This window comes from Triticum aestivum, chromosome 7B, assembly GCF_018294505.1.
Source record: "Triticum aestivum cultivar Chinese Spring chromosome 7B, IWGSC CS RefSeq v2.1, whole genome shotgun sequence".
NCBI lineage: Eukaryota > Viridiplantae > Streptophyta > Magnoliopsida > Poales > Poaceae > Triticum > Triticum aestivum.
In genome coordinates this window covers 763119443-763139053 of record NC_057813.1, presented here as the reverse complement: position 1 = coordinate 763139053, position 19611 = coordinate 763119443, and the positions used below count along the sequence as shown (strand labels likewise).

The window sequence follows — 19611 nt, the reverse complement described above, 5'->3', positions numbered from 1 at the left end:
CTTGTGTAGCTTGGGTAGTCGCAATGAAGAGATCGGCTCCGGCATAGACGGTTGATGGTTTAACTTCGACCAAACCAATGGAAGGCGTATGTTTTACACCCTCCCGCGGATCAAACCATCGACATTTGAACACAGGCAGACTTAGGGTCTCGCGCCCCTGGTGGAATTGAATCTCGTATATATTTTGTACCCTTCCGTAGTAGTCTACTGAATTTTGACCGGGGGTGTACACTCCGGTATTTATAGTTTTGGGATCAGGACGGCTGTTCTGGTGCTCCTCTGTATGGAAGCGATACCCATTCACATCATACTTTTTACATGTCATGACGGCAGGGTCAAAACCCATGGAAACCCATCTCAATTCATCATCGTATGTTTCTTTTGGCAGGCCCTTGTGTAGTTAGGACAGGGACATTCTTGACAGAATCTCTAGCGATGCCCTTGTGCTCCTCTGTATGGAAGCGATACCCATTCACATCATACTTTTTACATGTCATGACGGCAGGGTCAAAACCCATGGAAACCCATCTCAATTCATCATCCATAGATATGTTCGGATCTTTTCCCTACAAGTATAATTAAAATTGTTGCGTGCATTAGTTAACTAATAAATGTTGAACTAGTTATTTAATAGGGAGTGTGGAAAATTACTTTCTCCATGAACCAACCAACAAAATTTTTACGTCCAGGGTTTCCATGACGGAGAAGAGTAAGTGCCTCCGCCTCAGTAGGAGGATTCATTCCCGTCCATTCCTCTTGAACGAAATCACTAGAAAAAAGAAATGCGGTGTTAGACCGGGACTAAGTGAACATAGAACATGATGATGTGGAAGACATAAATGAATGGTGTAGTGGTATTACCACATCCACACTTCCTCAACTTCCTTGATGTTGTGCAAGACATAGAACATGAGGTCGTCCCACTCTTGTCGTGGCATCTTATAAGGTTTCGAGGCCCCAGCCCTCCCACCTTGCGCGTTGAATAGATGGAGCCTGGGTTGATACTTCGGCTCTTCTATATTGTATCGAGGCACCTTGTTATGCAGATGGGGAACGTGGTCTGGAAAGTATGATGTCCTGAGGTCTGACACCTCCTCTAGGATAACTGCCTCAGCTATGGAAGCTTCAATCTTAGCTTTGTTTCCACATTTCTGTCGGAGATGCTTGTTCTGTCTCTCAAGGCCGTACTGCCAGCGATTCTGCACAGGCCCGCCCAACAGTACCTCGTTCGCGAGGTGTAGAATGAGATGTGTCATCGGTGTAAAGAAGCCTGGCGGAAAGATCTTCTCTAGCCTGTAGGAATGAGATGTGTCCCACCTCGCCTAGGGGAAAGCAATTTGACCTGTTTAAATTGTTCACTAATCCATACGTTACAAGCTCCGGTATTCATTAGACTTATATGAAGAAAACGGACAATTACTCTGAAACTTTCAGTGCCCGGGCAGCCGGCCCAGTGCCCGGGCACTAAAGGTTTCAGAGTTAATGTACGTTTTCAATGATGAATACCGGAGTTTTTAATCAATTCAATTATTCCATTTTTAGATTTTTAGTTTACCGTTTGTGTGGGACCCGGTACCCGATGCGACAACCGTGACATCAGGACCCTGGGGGGCTAGGCGGTACGGGGGCCGTAGGGGGTAGCAATGCCACTGGAGCATCGCACCGGGACCTCATACATGTGGGGTCGTGTGGTGGCATGTCCGAAGATGCGGCATGCGTCTCCGAGGTGTGCCCCCTCACACAGACGGCGCCACCGCCGGCACCTGGAGTGGGGAAACGGACGCGGCGGGTCTACACGGAGGGGATCTTACTGTGGGTTTGGCCCGGATGTTGCTCTAAAGTGTTCGTATGGGTTGACCTAACACAACCGGGTGGATAGTTCCACTGGTCAAAACCCGTCCGTGAAAAGTGAAATGGCTAGATCCCATGGTCAAACGCTACAGGGTTAGGCGGGACGGGCGCCGTGGGGGGGGGGGGGTTACAATGCCACCCGAGCGTCGCACCGGGACCTCATACATGCCGTACAGTTTGGTGGCATGTCCGAAGAGGCGGCACGTGTCTCCGGGGTGTGCCCCCTCACACGGACGGCGCCGCCGCCGCCACCTGGATGGGGGAAATAGACGCGTCGGGTCTACACAGAGGGGATCTTACTGTGGGTTTGGCCCGGATGTTGCTCTAAAGTGTTTGTATGGGCTGACCTAACACAACCGGGTGGATAGTTCCACTGGTCAAAACCCGTCCATGCAAAGTCAAAGGGCTAGATCCCGTGGTCAAACGCTACACGGTTAGGCGGGACGGGGGCCGTGGGGGGGGGGGGTAGCAATGCCACCCGAGCGTCGCACCGGGCCCTCATACATGGGTGGTGTGGTGGCATGTCCAAAGAGGCGGCACGCGTCTCCGGGGTGTGCCTCGTCACACGGACGGCGCCGCCGCCGGCACCTGGAGGGGGGAAATGGACGCGTCGGGTCTACACGGAGGGGATCTTACTGTGGGTTTGGCCCGAATGTTGCTCTAAAGTGTTCGTATGGGTTGACCTAACACAACCAGGTGGATAGTTCCGCTGCTCAAAACCCGTTCGTGCAAAGTGAAAGGGCTAGATCCCGTGGTCAAACGCTACAGGGTTAGGCGGGACGGGGGCCGTGGGGGGGGGGGGGGGTAGCCATGCCACCCGAGCGTCGCACCAGGCCCTCATACATGCGGGGTGGTGTGGTGGCATGTCCGAAGAGGCGGCACGCGTCTCCGGGACATGCCCCCTCACACGGACGGCGCCGCCGCCAGCACCTAGAGGGGGAAAACGAAAGCGTCGGGTCTACACGGAGGGTATCTTACTGTGGGTTTGGCCCGGATGTTGCTCTAAAGTGTTCGTATGGGCTGACGTAACACGACCGGGTGGATAGTTCCACTGGTGAAAACCTGTCCGTGCAATGTCAAAGGGCTAGATCCCGTGGTCAAACGCTACAGGGTTAGGCGGGACGGGGGCCGTGGGGGGTAGCAATGCCACCCGAGCGTCGCACCGGGCCCTCATACATGCGGGGTGGTGTGGTGGCTTGTCGGAAGAGGTGGCACGCGTCTCGGGGGTGTGCCCCCCTCACGGACGGCGCCGCCGCCGGCACCTGGAGGTGGGAAACAGACGCGTCGGGTCTACACGGAGGGGATCTTGCCGTGGGTCTGGCCCGGATGTTTCTCCAAAGTGTTCCTATGGGCTGACCTAACACAACCGGGTGGATAGGTCCACTGTTCAAATCCCGCCCGTGCAAAGTCAAAGGGCTAGATCCCGTGGTCAAACACTACAGGGTTAGGCGGGACGGGGGCCCTGAGGGTAGCAATGCCACCCGAGCGTCGCACCGGGCCCTCATTCATGCGGGGTGGTGTGGTGGCATGTCCGAAGAGGCGGCACGCATCTCCGGGGTGTGCCTCCCTCACGGACGGCGCCGCCGCCGGCACCTAGAGGGGGGAAACAGACGCGTCGGGTCTACACGGAGGGGATCTTGCCATCGGTCTGGCCCGGATGTTGCTCTAAAGTGTTCCTATGGGCTGACCTAACACAACCGGGTGGATAGGTCCACTGCTCAAAGCCCGTCCGTGCAAAGTCAAAGGGCTAGATCCCGTGGTCAAACGCTACAGGGTTAGGCGGGACGGGGGCCCTGGGGGTAGCAATGCCACCCGAGCGTTGCACTGGGCCCTCATACATGCGGGATGGTGTGGTGGCATGTCCGAAGAGGTGGCACGCGTCTCCGGGGTGTGCCCCCCTCACGGACGGCGCCGCCGCCGGCACCTGGAGGGGGGAAACGGACGCGTCGGGTCTACACGGAGGGGATCTTGCCATCGGTCTGGCCCGGATGTTGCTCTAAAGTGTTCCTATGGGCTGACCTAACACAACCGGGTGGATAGGTCCACTGCTCAAAGCCCGTCCGTGCAAAGTTAAAGGGCTAGATCCCGTGGTCAAACGCTACAGGGTTAGGCGGGACGGGGGCCCTGGGGGGTAGAAATGCCACCCGAGCGTCGCACCGGGCCCTCATTCATGCGGGCTGGTGTGGTGGCATGTCCGAAGAGGGGGCACACCCCGGAGATGTGCGACACCTCTAATTTGCACCACACCACCCCGCATGTATGAGGGCCCGGTGCGACGCTCCGGTGGTATTGCTATCCCCAGGGTCCCCGTCCCGCCTCTTCAGACATGGCACGACACCGCCCGCATGTATGAGGGCCCGGTTAGACGGGAGGGTGTACCTGGGGGTAGCAATGCCGCTAGGTGTTGCTTTGGGCCCTCCTACGGTTGTGGAAGCGTGGTGGCTAGCCCAGGCACCCGGCACACAGCTCCTGGGTGTGCCCCCCATCTCCGGCATCGCTGTGGGGCACGGCGGCAGCAACGTCCGTGAGGGGGGCAATCGATATACCATCTGGGTATGTTTTTCTTGTTAGATAAGGCACATTTATGTTGTGAAAAAAACAGGAAAAAGTAAATAATATAAATAAAAAAATAAAAAAATAGAGGTATGCCGACGGCAAGGCCGTCGGCATACCTGCGCACACGGTCACGGATCGATGACGTGCCTAAGGGCGGGGATCGATGACGTGGCAACATCCATGGGCCAGGCCAGGCCGTCGGCATAGATTTGCCACCCCACGGACAGGCGAGCGACGCGGATCGATGACGTGGCGGGCGACGCGGATCGATGACGTGGCGTCTATGCCGACGGCCGCCGTTAGCCTGTCGGCGTAGACTGACGCCGTCAAAAGGCCGTCTCCGTTCGGGTAGCCGGGCCCACGTGCTATGCCGACGGCGACCGTAGGCATATTTCTCGCGACGCCGACAGCTGAGCTTTGCCGACGGGGGCCGTCGGCATAGATTGATATACGCCGACGGCTTTTCTATGCCGACGCCTGGGCTGGGCCTTCGGGATAGGCCAATCTATGCCGACGGGGGCGTCGGCATAGGTTCTGCCTTCGGCATCGCCAGTTATTCTGGTAGTGACTATCCTTTGAAGTCACCCGTTTAGTGATGTCTTGGTTTGAACTGCAGATGATTCTCTTTCAATTTGGACTTGGCAGTAATGCATATTTTGTTATTTTTAGGTAGTATGCACAAGAAAATATCATTCTCATAGATTCGGAATACACAATTTTGACACTACTACGTTCTCACATGTTATTGTTTAATTCGTGTAGTACTATTTTCATTCTCACGTGTTGTTGCACAAGCTGGCTACCCTCCTGGCACTTTCTCCTTTCCCCGGTCTGCTGCTGTCTGTGGTCGGCGTGCATCATGTTCCTTGTTTTCATCTCCTGAACTGGATGCAACTACTACCGCTGATGCTTCTTTTCCCTCCTCTGCAGCCAAGCGGATGAAATGAAATTAGCATGTTGATATCAAATAGCAGGGAATTGCAAAAGGAGAAAGAGAGTGAACAAACACATTAACAGCTGTGCTAATTTACCTCTAGATTCAATCAAGTGCTTGGCCAGTACGTCCCTTAGCCTGACGGCGTCCTCGCCTGCTGCTTGCCCCACCACCACCTCCTCCTCCTCCATCCCTGCAATTTCCTCCACCTCCTCCTCCCCCTCCTCCATGTTTATCACTATATTATGCAATATGCAGCACGCATGGATTGTTGCAACAGCTGGACATGAACCAACCGCTCTGTCCAGGATCTTCCAAGTGTCTTTCAACCTCGTGAGTGCAGCCATCATGATAGTTGATGCTGAACAATGTCTCCTGTTGAACTCGGCTTGATAAGGAGGGAAATCTTCTGCAGACGGGTAAGGTGTGAGAAGCCAGCGGAGAAGAGGGTATCCTGCATCACCAATTATGTATTCCCCAACATCCAAGTCATCTGATAAATTCAGCTTACTGCCATTCAGCACAGTACCCTCCTGACAGGCCTTCAAGAGCAAAGAGTCGTGCAGAACGCTCAACTCACCAATTATGTTGGCTCGCTCACCAGGTTTAAGATGTGAAACTGCTGGCGCAAGCAGAATGAGAAATCCATTGTCGCAATATTTGTCGCACTGTTTAACAGGGTGAAGTGTGAACGTTCTCTAAAAAAAGTGTTGAACATTTTTTTATTAGAATTACACAAATTTTAAAAACTGCTTACTTTTTATTTAAATAATTATGAAATAAAACTAATATCATAAAGATACCAGAACTTTCTTTGTGAATGCTTCTAAAGACGAATCATCGGTACAATATAAACTTAGTAGAGAAAATAAAATAGCCAGCTAGAACCATGGAGATTGGCCAGCCCAGCCATAGCGAATGACACGCGTGTGCTCCATATTCCGCTTGCAAGGAAAATTCTTCATCAAGGGAACGCCTATTCGACGCAAGCAGCGTAATATTTGCTAGCCTTTAACACCGGTGCATCCATGACTGTGTCGGCTCATTGGCAAGACGATCTACTGTAGCGGTCGATTGTTGTTTCAGCATTTTTGGTCAGTTTTTTTATTAAAGTGCAAACACTTTTCCAATTAAGAACATTTTTTTTAAAATGAACAATTTTCAAAACATCAACTTCTATTGAATGAATTGTTTTTCTAATTTGAGATTACATTTTGATATTTAATTATCGTGAGCATTGTTTTTGGAAATAAAAAAACAATATAGAAAAAAAGGACGGACTCATCCAAAAAGCGTAGTCTTAAAAATTGGACCAGTGATTGAACTGGTGATGCCGTCCGTTCAGGTTTTTACCGATCGGACCGCCGGTTCCCCGGTTCATTTGCTGGTTTTTTATAACATAACTATTCTGAGTTTCTATCCTTCGACAGCTAAGTTGGATGGAGGAGTTGGTTGTTGGGTCAAATTGGTGACGCCGACCTGGTTCCTAGCACCCAAGGATTGATCCCCAGTAGTTGCAACTATATTTCCTCTTTCCTAGTGATGCTAGTGTGTGCTACCTGTTCAATCGGCCTTGCTTTTTTTTTACGGTTTGAGAAAACACTTTTTTGATTGAGAACATTTTTTTTCTTTTCAAAATGTCAGTATTTATTGAATAAAATGCTTATTAAAATTTGAGAATAAATTTTAATACTCTTTAAAATGCAGGATTTTTTTGAAATTGAGATTTATTTTTAACCATGATTTTTTGAAACTTTTCTATAAGTAACCAATATAGAACAAAAAACTGACGGATTCATCCTCGAAGATTCCCAAAGCTAGAATATTGTAGTATACTAGTTTTTTTTAAACAAGGCAAAAAATTTGCCATTTCATTGAATAAGAAAGAAGTTTTAGAACACAGCCGCAAAGCGGCGAAACAAGAAAGAACTACTCTCGCGGCATTACAATACCCAACTGCTCCGCACCGGCCAAAGCCCAAAGGGACACCTCCTCTTTAATCTTGGAAATGAGAACCATCGAAGGGACGGCCGTGTTATGGAAGACTCTAGCATTGCGTTCGGTCCAAATCTCCCATGAGATGAGCATCATCAGAGAGGCCAGCGCCTTCTGAAATCCAACACGAATGTGTATGTTGCTGGTCCACCAGTCTCTCACATAGCGTGGGAAGCTGCCAGGTCATAGTTTAACTCCACATCCAGGTCATTAGGCTTATATAAACTGATGTTGTACAAAGGCAAGCCAACACATTTTTGCATGAGCATGCTACATAAGCAGAGCTCAGAGTAAGATTCTTTGCAGCATTCTGAAGAAGGAAAAGCAAAAATAGCTATTGCATCTCAAACTTAGGCCAAAAGAAAGCACATAGGAAAACTTCCTCCTCTAACCCAGCTAGATGTCTAAAAGATGAAGTGCAAATTGAAGGGCAGAACAATGTCTCGAAGCCAGAGCAAATTGAAGGAGAGCCTGGCTCTTCCTTTCATCCTTTAATAGAGAAACAAAGAATACTCCACATATACAAAATAATCAGAACAAAAGTACTTGAACTTGTGAACAATAATATGCATCTTAGAAATGCGGTTTGCGGTTCTTCATTGCCATGCAGTTGGGCTGATCTCTCCGCAATAATTTCTCTTTGGTTGAGGGTCCAAGCACGCGACGGGACATGTTCAGGGAAAACTTGGTAGACATGTTTCCTTTTCGGTTGTGTATCATCTGTAGCCCACAATTTAAGCTTTGTATTCCAGCTAGTTCTAGAAAAACTCAAGGAGTATCCTGAAACACTCCTCGTCATTCGATATTAAGATAGGAGGTTCGTCGATGCATGAAAAGTATTGGCAGGTTTGCCAGATTTTGCATCGAACAGTCCACCAAAAAAGGTGAGTGTACACAAACAATACTAGCTAGCTAAATGCTAACAACATAATTTCTCATATAGAGACCGAGAAGTTAATAATTATTTGTGACACTTCCTGATGCTCTAGATATACACTACGAACATTAAAGAGACCATTAGTTTTGTATCTACAAACGGATGACCTCTTTCGTTGCCGATATCCATGTGCTCCCCACAAAAAAACTAACAGCCCCCCTTAATCTACACTTAACAGAGTAATGACAGTGGCAGACATCTCCCTTGGACGAAGCTAATTAACTAATTAGCTATAGTCAGGTTACTGATCGTCTGATCCATCTTGTTGAATCTGTTTAGCCATTGGTTTAACTTTGCATCGACATCGCTAATTGATTCATCCACATGCCCACCACATGCAGTTTGCAACAAAAGGAGAGCTAGGATGTAACCCCCTTTGCTGCTAACATGTAACTATTCATTATATCAGCTTGATTTCTCTACAACAATTGACTGGGTGAATGGGGAAATAGACCCACTTGTCAGAGTCTGAATGGGGAAACATAGCCATAGTGTATGACAAGTGGACCTTGGCATCGCGACAAGGAAGCCTACAGGTCGGGGAAGGCGCCAGAAGCTTCAAGGCCACATCTAGTCGCCATGAAAAATAAGGAGGGCAGCTGGCACTTGCTGGAGCAGGACATCGAGATGAGATGGCGACCGACCGGGTGCAAAGAAGATGACCACGATTCGGCTTAATGGAGGGGCACCGCATCAATTCATTCTGTGTGGAGGGCACAGGGAGCTTGGCGTTGCTCCTAGATTGGTTTGTTTTGCACGGGGTGGCCGTTGGCCGTGCGACACGAATGTAGCGGCGATGCTAGCTTGGACAGGGCGGGCCCGAGAGAGAGAGAGAGAGAGAGAGAGAGAGAGAGAGAGAGAGAGAGAGAGAGAGAGAGAGGGGGGGGGGGGGGGGGGGGGAGGGAGGGAGGGAGGGAGGGAGAGGTCGGAGGTGAGAAACATAGGAATGAGGGTCCGACGCCCATGGGGCACCATTATCTGACGCAGCTTCTTCTGGCCTTGTTCCCCGCCACCGAAGGTGATAGAGACACAACGAATTATTTTAGTTTCCTTTTAGTATTCCTTTTCTTTTCTTTTGGTTTTCTTTTAATCTCTTCTCGTTACTCCCCACCCGTAAGTCAAACAGAGAGGATAGAGAGAAGTTTCCTTTTATCGTAAGTCAAACAGAGAGGAGAGAGAGAAGTTTCCTTTTATCGTAAGTCAAACAGAGAGGAGAGAGAGAAGTTTCCTTTTATGTTTTCGATGGACGAGGCGGCCCACCCATAAGTGGAAGTCAGATGAGAGAGAGAGTTGTTTGCTTAAAAAATAGATGAGGGGGCCCACACGTAAATGAGAAGAGGCAAAATGTCTACCAAACATCATGTAAACGGTCAGATCAGTTTGACCAGATGGAAATGGCACGGAAGGGCATTGTATAAGGGTAGCTAACCACAGAGGGACAGATTTGCGCATGCTTCAAAATTATGGGTAAATCTTAGGGGTGTTAGGGGCACAAATGTAACTGTCCATAAGAAAAAACCTACGACTAGACTGATATTATATTCATCTGATTCATGGTGAAATGGGAACATGTTCTATATTACTGCGTGTCCAGAAGTGCAGGAACATCAAACCATGTGAGTTTGAGAAAAAAGGAAGCTGGTTGATCGCAGTGCTCCCCATGAGACCAGGCACCTTCCTATCTTGTGTCAATTCCGGGAGTTTCACTCTCAAGACTAGACTTTCTACTCGAGTTGGAACGATCTGAACCCATGGGCATCTGCACCCACTTTCCAAAAATGCATTTTAAGTACGTTTTAAAATCTGAAAAAAATCAAAAGTAAATTCCATACATACATGTTCACAAATGTTGTGTGTGTGACGCAAAGTTTTGTGAGAAATGTTTTATTGTTTTGTCTCCGCAAAAAAGACAAATTTCAGTGCTTCTAAATAGCGTTTTAGGACACATTTTTTTTGTCTTTTTTGCACAGGCCACAAAAAAAGTTATTATTCTGTGAAACTTTATACACGCACATAGAACATGAATACATACCCATGCCGCATTTTTTGGATTCTTTTAGCATTTAGAAATGTGTTTTTCAAAGTGGGTTCATATGTACCCGGGTTCATCCATGCACTTCCCCTTTCTACTCCTGCTTGTCTACAGCAGAATTTACATGAGCATGTGGGTGGTATCCATGCATTCCTGGGCCCATGTTTTGGAGCAATGGATGTGAGGTTTAATTTAAATTATACACTTGGTACAAAGAATCTTCTCTCTCGAGAAGACAGAGCCAACTGTCCACGCCCTCTGGAATCACAAGGTACACGCTAGAGCCAGCTGTGTGCGCCTAATCTACTTACTGTAGCTTAGGACCAAACTGACAACAAACACCGGCGTTAGGCAAGGACTAATGAACAACCACAGGGGTCAATTCTACCGAATGAGGGTGGCACCGTCTACCTAATTGTCTGTAATAGCGTTTTGATAATTTGATTCTGAGAACACATTAGAAGCACCCCGCTATTTGTACGTCCTTTAGCATCGTTCCTTGCCCACGAATGATGTTGGTTATTTGAACCCAAACATGCGGTCCGCCGGTGTGGTGACGCAAGTTAGTTTTGTCGCTATCTTGGTAAGCTGAACGCTTCTAGTTTACAGCCTTCTTGCAGCGTCTTTGTTTCTCAAACACTGTTGGCCTTTCCAGGCAAAATAGCTCCCTTGGCGTACAACACTTGCAATGGTTATTTAGTTGGAACACTGCTAGTTATGTAGCAGTAGAAGCGCCAACATTTTTCTAGGCACCGTTGGTAGTTGGTCAAGTTAAAAGCCATGTTTCTTTCTGGACGAACGCTGCTACTAGCAAAATCATATAAGGGGTTTTCCCATTAGTGATGGGGCATAATTTCTTGGGGTTTTCCATCATGTACCCTTTTGAAACATGTCAAGTTGTACGTATTTCATCTCCTTCTCAATGAAAATGTAGGCTTCTGCCGGTTACCCAAAAAAACAATTAATTTCCCTAAATGCCAATCTTCACATCAGTAGGTTATCTATAGTTCACCGAGCCAAATGTAAGTCCAAGAGTAATGCTCGTGTTGACAGAAAAAAGGCTTGGTTCTTCCAATTGGTTTTGACGCGTACCCTAAAATATTCGGCAGGATTACACGAGACCATAGAGAAGTCTCTTCTATAGAAGAGTGATGGAGGTCATATTTGAGGGGAATCGTTGGTTCCTCGGTGTGTGGGGCAAGCATAGCTCTGCCTCTCACTTCATGTAATTTGTGCAATCTCATTTTCTTTATGTTAGTTGCATGTTAAGTATTTTATGAATCAAGACACTGTTTTTATTCACCCACAAAAAACACAGTTTTTGTTAATCTGTTGGTTCGTACATCGATCTTACAATTGTCTACAAGAGTAGAATCGGGCCGAACATTTGTAGTCATAAGAACAAAATATAGAAAAACACATACAAACTTCTGCGTTCTATAGCCAATACTCACAAGTTTGAGACAACTTTTATAATAGTATCTCGGCTGCACTAATATCTCTTGTAGCTTATTACACACATGTAATACGTATTATTACATGATAGGTCGGGACATGCCACATTTTTTATATCAGGAAAAATGTGTTTATGGCCATGACATATATACACCTATATTTCTCGTATGTATGTTCGAGGTACATATGTGGGAAGCACGAGCATGCTGTTCTACACGAGATATATAAACATTACATCACATAAATAAAAGGACATACATGATTATTATTAGATATAGATTTTTATAATTTCTTCTCCCCTGTGCACTTCTGTAAGCTTTGTTCATCCAATTATTATTGCGAGCATAGGTCAAAGCAGCCGGAATGTGTGTATTGATCAGGTATGAGCCCCAATCGATGCATGCAGGATCACAATCAAACGTGGAGCCATCCTTCAGCTGGTCTTCCGAGGTTATTGCCCACAAATTTCTCATGTTCGTATCATCAAAGCTTCATAGGATTGAGGGAAAAGTTAGATGAATACCATAGATGTAACCAAGAACAATAACAAAATTGTTTGCAACGGTTGTATATATCCGCCAACAAAGAAAAACCATTGATATATAGCTATCCACAAAACTAGTTAAGGTTTTCGACGGTGTAAAAGTTCTCAAAAATACTGAAAAAAATACTGAACTAACACACCTATAATATAACATGATCCAACGGAGGGATTGAAAAAATATGACTGCACGTGTCCTGGACAAAAAGAACAAAATTTTCAATATATATTGATCCTGCAGTGAGCTGAAATGCTTGTTTTTTCGCTGAGGACACATAAATGCATGTTTTCACAATCACACCGTTGGATCATCTTATTATATTAGAGTGAGGCTCCCCTATTTATTTCATATTTTTTACTTTCTTTTAAACCGTTAAATGTTTAGCAAGCTTTAACTAGTTCTGTGGCAAGCTATGATAGACACAGTTTTACCTATATATATATATATATATATATATATATATATATATATATATATATATATATATATATCGCACATGCATGATGTGCTTGTTACTGTATCTTATAGTTCATAAGTGGGTTTAATGTGTGATGGTAATATTAGCTGTATGCGTATCTTAATAGCTAGCATCAATTCAATACTCCCTCCGTTTCTTTTTAGCCTGCTCATAAAATTTGGTCAAAGTCAAACTTTATAAGTTTGACTAAGTTTGTAGGAAAAAATATCAACATCTATAATACTAAAACTATATGGTATGAAAATTAATTTCATGATGCATCTAATAATATTGATTTCATATTGTGAGTGTTGATAATTTTTTCTGTAAACTCATTCAAAGTTGACAATGTTTTACTTTGACCAAATTTTATATGCGGAATAAAAAGAAACGGAGGGAGTATTATCATTTTTCTTAGTAATTGCTATTACTTTTCCATTAACAGAAAGCACTAGCTGGTCCTTGACCATATGGTACAAACTTTGGGCATGATGTGTGTATTGGAAAAATAGAACTACCAACTACCGCTAGCGATGACCAGTTGTGGTGATGTCCTATTCAAAACATAACATAGACATGGAGCAACTAATGATAGGTTCTGTGGAATTTACATTTATCCATCCAATGAATAAACATTCAAAGAACTAAGCCGTACTCAGAAAATAAAGCTACTGTTGTAAAAAATTCATAAGTTCTAAAAGCATTCAAAGAAATTAAAGTTATCTTCTGCAAAATGTGAGCCAGGAGAAATTATTACTATTTGAGACTATAAGAATGAAATAAAGTGAATTATGTTCTAATATAATACAATTAAGTAGAATATGCTCACCACCCTTTGAAGAACGCATATGGGGCGTACAACTCTGCAACAAGTATCAGGAAATTGTAGCCACGTTTGAGCTTATTGTAATGCTGGGACAATGAATGCCCGAATACACCCATCACATGCAACGTCTGTATATCACAAGATTACACAATTTATAGTTGGAACATATTTGTGTCACAGTTCCTTGTAAGACCCCATTTAAATGACCTGAATATACAAGTTCATTTTTTTCTAAGTTGATAGATTCTAACAATTGATTCTAAGTTGAAGATTTGTCCATCTGTTGTATAACTCGATAGATTCTAAGTTGCACTATTGTAACACCAACTGAAGAAAAAAAACTTTCTTGGAAACTGAACCTTCAGATTTTTAGCAAGTATTATAGACATCTTTATATCCACATAGATAAGGGTATACATGACTTTAAAAGAAATGTGTACATACCTCTAGTGCTAGGTTATACCGCAGGATCATGTATAAACGAAAAAAATGTGTACTTCTTGAAAAATTTCACCCTTCTATCATTGACAATCCTCCCATCCTTGGTTACACGAGGATTACTACGGAAATACTCATAGGCCGATTCCAGAAAAGTGGAAAAATGCAATGGGTTCCGATGGCCTGTGGTTACATGGTAAATTGCCTGTGTTCCATGTGTGTCCCAATGAATGGCCATGGCGACCATCAGTGCATTTATTACCATGTCTCCTGGTATCTATAACATATTGCATTTTTGTAATTAATGTCAAAACCATAACTATAATAAGTGCATGTAAATGTATATAATAGTTCATTACGATATAAGTGAAATTTATAGATCACTCAAGGCATATAGTATGTACACTAAAAGGACACTAATATATTGACAATGATATATAGGAACTCTATTTGATATAAATGTCGAAAAATAGGATGCACATCGACTCACACACACATACACTTTTGGCATGTGTATGCATTTATTGAATTATGTTTATTTTTCAATACTCACCACATCGACTATGACATTACGTTCGCCGATGAAACACGGAAGTTTTTGGTCATTGTAAGTAACGTACAACATATCCATTGTCCTACAACCAAAGTGACACAATCTATTAACATGCATGGAATATAACTACTTTCAAAGATACACAAAACCATTTACTATCAACAACAAAAAGTTAATTTTAATAGGTTTACCTAGTTCCCTCCGTCCAACCGGGCATTGGTTCTTGGAAAGTGCTAGATATGATGCTTGGTCGTACTATGACAACCGGAAGGTCTCGTTCTAAGGTTCCCAGCAACATCTCCCCCATGGACTTTGTGAGTGAATACACGTTAGGCCAACCAAAATGCCTAGCCCTTCATAGAAAATATAGCACACGTTAATTATGTTACCTACTGCTTCATGGTCATATCTAGCTGTTGAAATTAGTTAACAAAGTACGTATATGTTCATCCAGACCTTTTCAATCCAAGTTTCTTCATTTTCCGTTTCTCTATCTTGTCGTCAGAGGATTGAATGTCCAAGTTATAATCTTTCTTTAGTGCTTTGCCTACATCGAACGGCTTCTCAACTAACAGGCCTTCTTGCTCCCCGGCTACGAAAGCTACTCAAGACAAGAACATTATCATATGTGTTTATAGAATGTTACACCCCCCCCACACACACACAGAGAACTAAATGGTCCAACCATATTTATCTGTCATTATTTTAAGAAGTCTGAGCTAAGCAGCAGGAGCAGAGGACGTGCTTACCAGTTGAAACATGAAGGAGCATTTTAAGATTAGCACACTTCTTTGCTAAATCGCACACGTGGGCAACTCCTAAGGTATTTGATGCCAGAGCGACATCATATCTGCACATGGATTGTCCAAGTAGATGTTGAGTGACAGTCTAAGCCCTTTATAACAATAAAACAAATGGTGGACATATAATTTTCCTATGGATTATTCCTTAATAAAATAATTATTTTATTTGTCAATAGTTTTCTTATGTAGCAGACACCAGAAAAGGTGACACATGCCTAGAAAACACGTTAGAGCAATATACATAGACTACCCATATGCCATATGTATTATCTGCCTACTCCATGTATAATTAGATAACAAATTTCTATTTAGAGAAATCACAAGACGTTTTTGACATGACAGAATCTATAAAATGAAACTTTAATCATTACTTCTATGCGAATCTAATGATACTATTTTCAGAAAACTAATGATACCATTTTCTCCTAATTACTAGGTACTTTGAATCAGATGGTCCCATCCATCGACTGAGAAATAAATCCATCTCAGTCAACCGATGTATAGGCGACCCTTTTTATATTATACGCACCTCTCGTAGAAGCTGGTAGTTGCAGCTACACTCACAATGACATGGATCTCTTTAGAGATCTGTTCAACCATAGAATCTCTGAGCGCACATGTTTCCTTAGTGATGTCTCCAGGTAGAGGGGAAATTTTATTTTTGATAAAAGAGTTGAAATCAGCTCCATGCTTGGTCCGCAGAACATCAAAAAGTGTTGTTTCCACAACCTGTACATAATATGATAATAAAGGATAGATTTGAAAATATAATGAAATATCACAAATAAATTAATAAATACTTATTTTGATTTATCTTTTTATTTTGAACATCCAATGTTGAGAGAGAGACCAAATATCAATAGCAAATAATTGTAATATTGTTTTTTTGATTTTTAAAACTACAAATATCTTTATGGTCAATATATTTAGATGAAAACATAAATTTGGTATTAATTGCACATCTATACATGTATGAGTACTATGCAATTGTGGTGCAAAGTTCATGTGTGTGTAATCAGTGTACACTCTAGAGTCCAAACTTATATGTACTCAAGTAATTGAAAAGTGTGGTCAATGTCCATGATTTCTCTACTTTATACTATCCTCATCGTTATCATCCCATAATTAAATACAACATAGTTTTCATTTGTTGGTAGCATCGTGTTTGTATATGGAGGATGGAGAGGGAGCACCGAATGGAAGAAATAGTGCCACCAAACTTTTTTCCCTTTATTTCTAAACTAGCACAGTTATCCTTGCAAATGTGAGGGCTTCATCTTCAGTGTGTTGAAAGTTTTTGAGTAATATTATTTTGTGTTTCCCATAAAATAATATTTAACTATATATGGACAGTAATGTTATTCTAAAACTGCTAAAATTATTTACCAAATAATATATAACTTTTGTGGTGTATATGTTTAATCATAATTGATTTGGGGACAAAGAGTTATTATGACATTTCTAGATATATCATCTGTATTAATACCCATTTGTGTCCCTCGCATATGATGATATTACATCGTAAGCTTCCTGATAGTTTCCATGTGATGTTAGGCCACCACGCGAGGTTAAAATTCAGATTAACGGTCATTATTTATTAGTTATTATAAAACTCTATATATTGCATTTGACGCAATAATTAAGACCCACTGGAGGAGTGGCCAGGAATGGTTTATATATAGTGATTAAGATCTATCTAGAATGGTTCAAATAATATAATTATGTTACATCAAAGCTATGGACATAGGGGATGTATTAGTTATAATCTATTAAAATTATAAGGGTCATCCAAATCAATCGTAGGCACATGCTAGGAAAAATTATGAATGCACATATTGGTTATGATAGTGTAATAATATGGTTCAATATGTCAACCGATTGTGGCTTATACTGGCTGAGTAAGTTTCTTTATTGTGCATTTTGTAACACAATTTACCTTCTCTGGATGATCATATGGCATACTAGTAAATATTAAGTGGGTGGTCAACAAGTATGAGATATTTTAGACTGAAAACATTTCCACAAAAATGTAAGTTTGTTGAAAATTGAGTTTAATCATTTTGGTGTGTAGACCCGCAAAGCATCAATATTTTTATGTTCCCTTTGACATATCTTAGTTCCTCTCATTTTCTCCCATTTTTCTAAAATACATGATGTAATAGACAATCTTTGAAAATTCAAATTTGACAATTGATGTTTTAAATGAGTATGCATCAAAAATAGGAATATTTCTCAAAAGGAATAATTGTTTAGCACTAATTAACAGTGTTATTTTCAATTGGATTTTTTCTAGTTATATGGGATAGTCAAAGTGAAACAAGTTTGATTGGATTTTTTCTTGATAGCTTATGCTTCTTCCGATAGGTCCTTGTGTAGTTAAGATAGGGACATTCTTGACAGAATCGTCTAGTATGAAAAAAATCGGATGGGATTTGGGGTAGGAAAACGTACAATGATTGGATTTAAAGTCCCACCCGAAGATTGGTCCTGGGAATGTGTTTTACACATCCAGACTTTACCACCATGTCTTGCACGTGCGGCTAAAATATATGTCTCGCACGCATGAAGCGTTCATGCTAAGTCGTAAGACTAGGCCTTAAAAGGATTTAGTATTAAGCGTTGGCTCATGAAAATTTCATTTCAATCCGAAACGTCAAAAGTTAATTATGTGGGTCCACGGATTGACGGCCACATATTTCTGTTTTTAGTGGGAATTTCTGACAAATCTCTCTATTCTCTTTTTGTATTTTGTGCAGCGTATGTTTCTTTTGGCGGGCCCTTGTGTAGTTAGGACAGGCACATTCTTGACAGAATCTCTAGCATGAAAACAAAATCTATTCATAATATTTGGGGATTAGTTTTCCACCTTCTTATTTCATTTAGAACCCATCAATACATAACTTTCAAACTGGATAATTTGTCTCTAAGAGTTGTGATCTCTTCTCTTGCTAAGTCCTAGTTATGAATTATAGATCCAACGATGACGATAGTTTTGATGTTGTAGATTAACTTTGTGATTTTAGTAGTCTGGATAAAATTTTGGTGGTGTTTGGTTTGGCTTGTTTTTAACTTGTGCAAGCTGGCTTATAAGCCAAAAGGAATCTATTTGTGGGATTTCGGCTTCGGCCTTTGATTTATGACTCAATATTGATACATGATGATCCAAGTCAAAAGCCCATAAATAGGCTAAAGTGAAAAAACAAATAATAAACCCAACCAAACATGGTAGCACATGAAGCTACCTACTTTTGGTTCGAACCCCAAAAGCAAAATGGGGTAAGAAGAAAAAACTGCTTTCGGATCCAGGTCTCCGTTCATCCCAGATTTTCTAAAAAGGTCAAGATTAGGGTTTTAAAGTTTCATTATGCTAAAATAAAAGAAAACCATATATAGTGATGTAGGTCACGTCTATGTAAAGTTTCGTGATGAACAGGATTTTGGTGTTATCTACACGCAGAATTAAGCATTTCTAGCATCCAAAATCCAACATCCATATATATTAACATAGATTTTCTAGCATCCACATAGGTTTTCTACGATCCATATATATCAACGGGTTTCAGTTCCAACATCCAACATCTATGTTTCATTTCCATTAAAGATGTATTACAAGGACTAAATTAATGGAGTACACGTCAATAGTATTTTTTATATTATATATAATGTGAAAGTGTGTTAGCTTTTGATTCCTTTGATCTCAGAGGCAAACATACCTTGGTGAGCACGCGATGCTCGGCGGATGCGGCGTCTGGCGCACGCACAAGGAGGTAGAGCTTACCCACATCCGGCTGGACCCTTAGGATCTTCTCCACCAGCACTGCATTGCACCATACAAATGAGCATATGTACGTACGTTATATTGCATTAAAGGAGAGAAATAAAGCAAAAAAGGAGAGAAATCAAGGAGAACAAGTGCATGCATGAGTACGTACTTTTCCCGAGGAAGCCCGTGGAGCCGGTGATGAGGATGCTCCTGTCCCTTAAACAACCGATCACCGCAGCCGCGTCCATGGCTTCCAGGATGTGCCTGCAGCCTACGTCGCTGGATTAATCCTGGCTGGGTGCTTGCTATTTATAGGCACGACAACCATTTGCGTGGGTGATACATACTCCTTTCTCTTCTGGGAACGTGGGCGCCTTATGGCCATAACTTTTTATTTTTATGCAACGTAATTTACATACAACAGTAGGTATACATGTGCAGTGCACGTGTTAGAGTGAGGTACAGAGGT

At 42.9% G+C, this 19611-nt stretch overlaps 1 pseudogene; it reads right to left on the bottom strand.

Moving 5' to 3' along the window:
- The window catches only part of LOC123158854 (fatty acyl-CoA reductase 1-like), a 33800-nt pseudogene extending 14410 nt beyond the window's left edge, over positions 1 to 19390 (bottom strand).
- Positions 19391 to 19611: the final 221 nt, after the last annotated feature.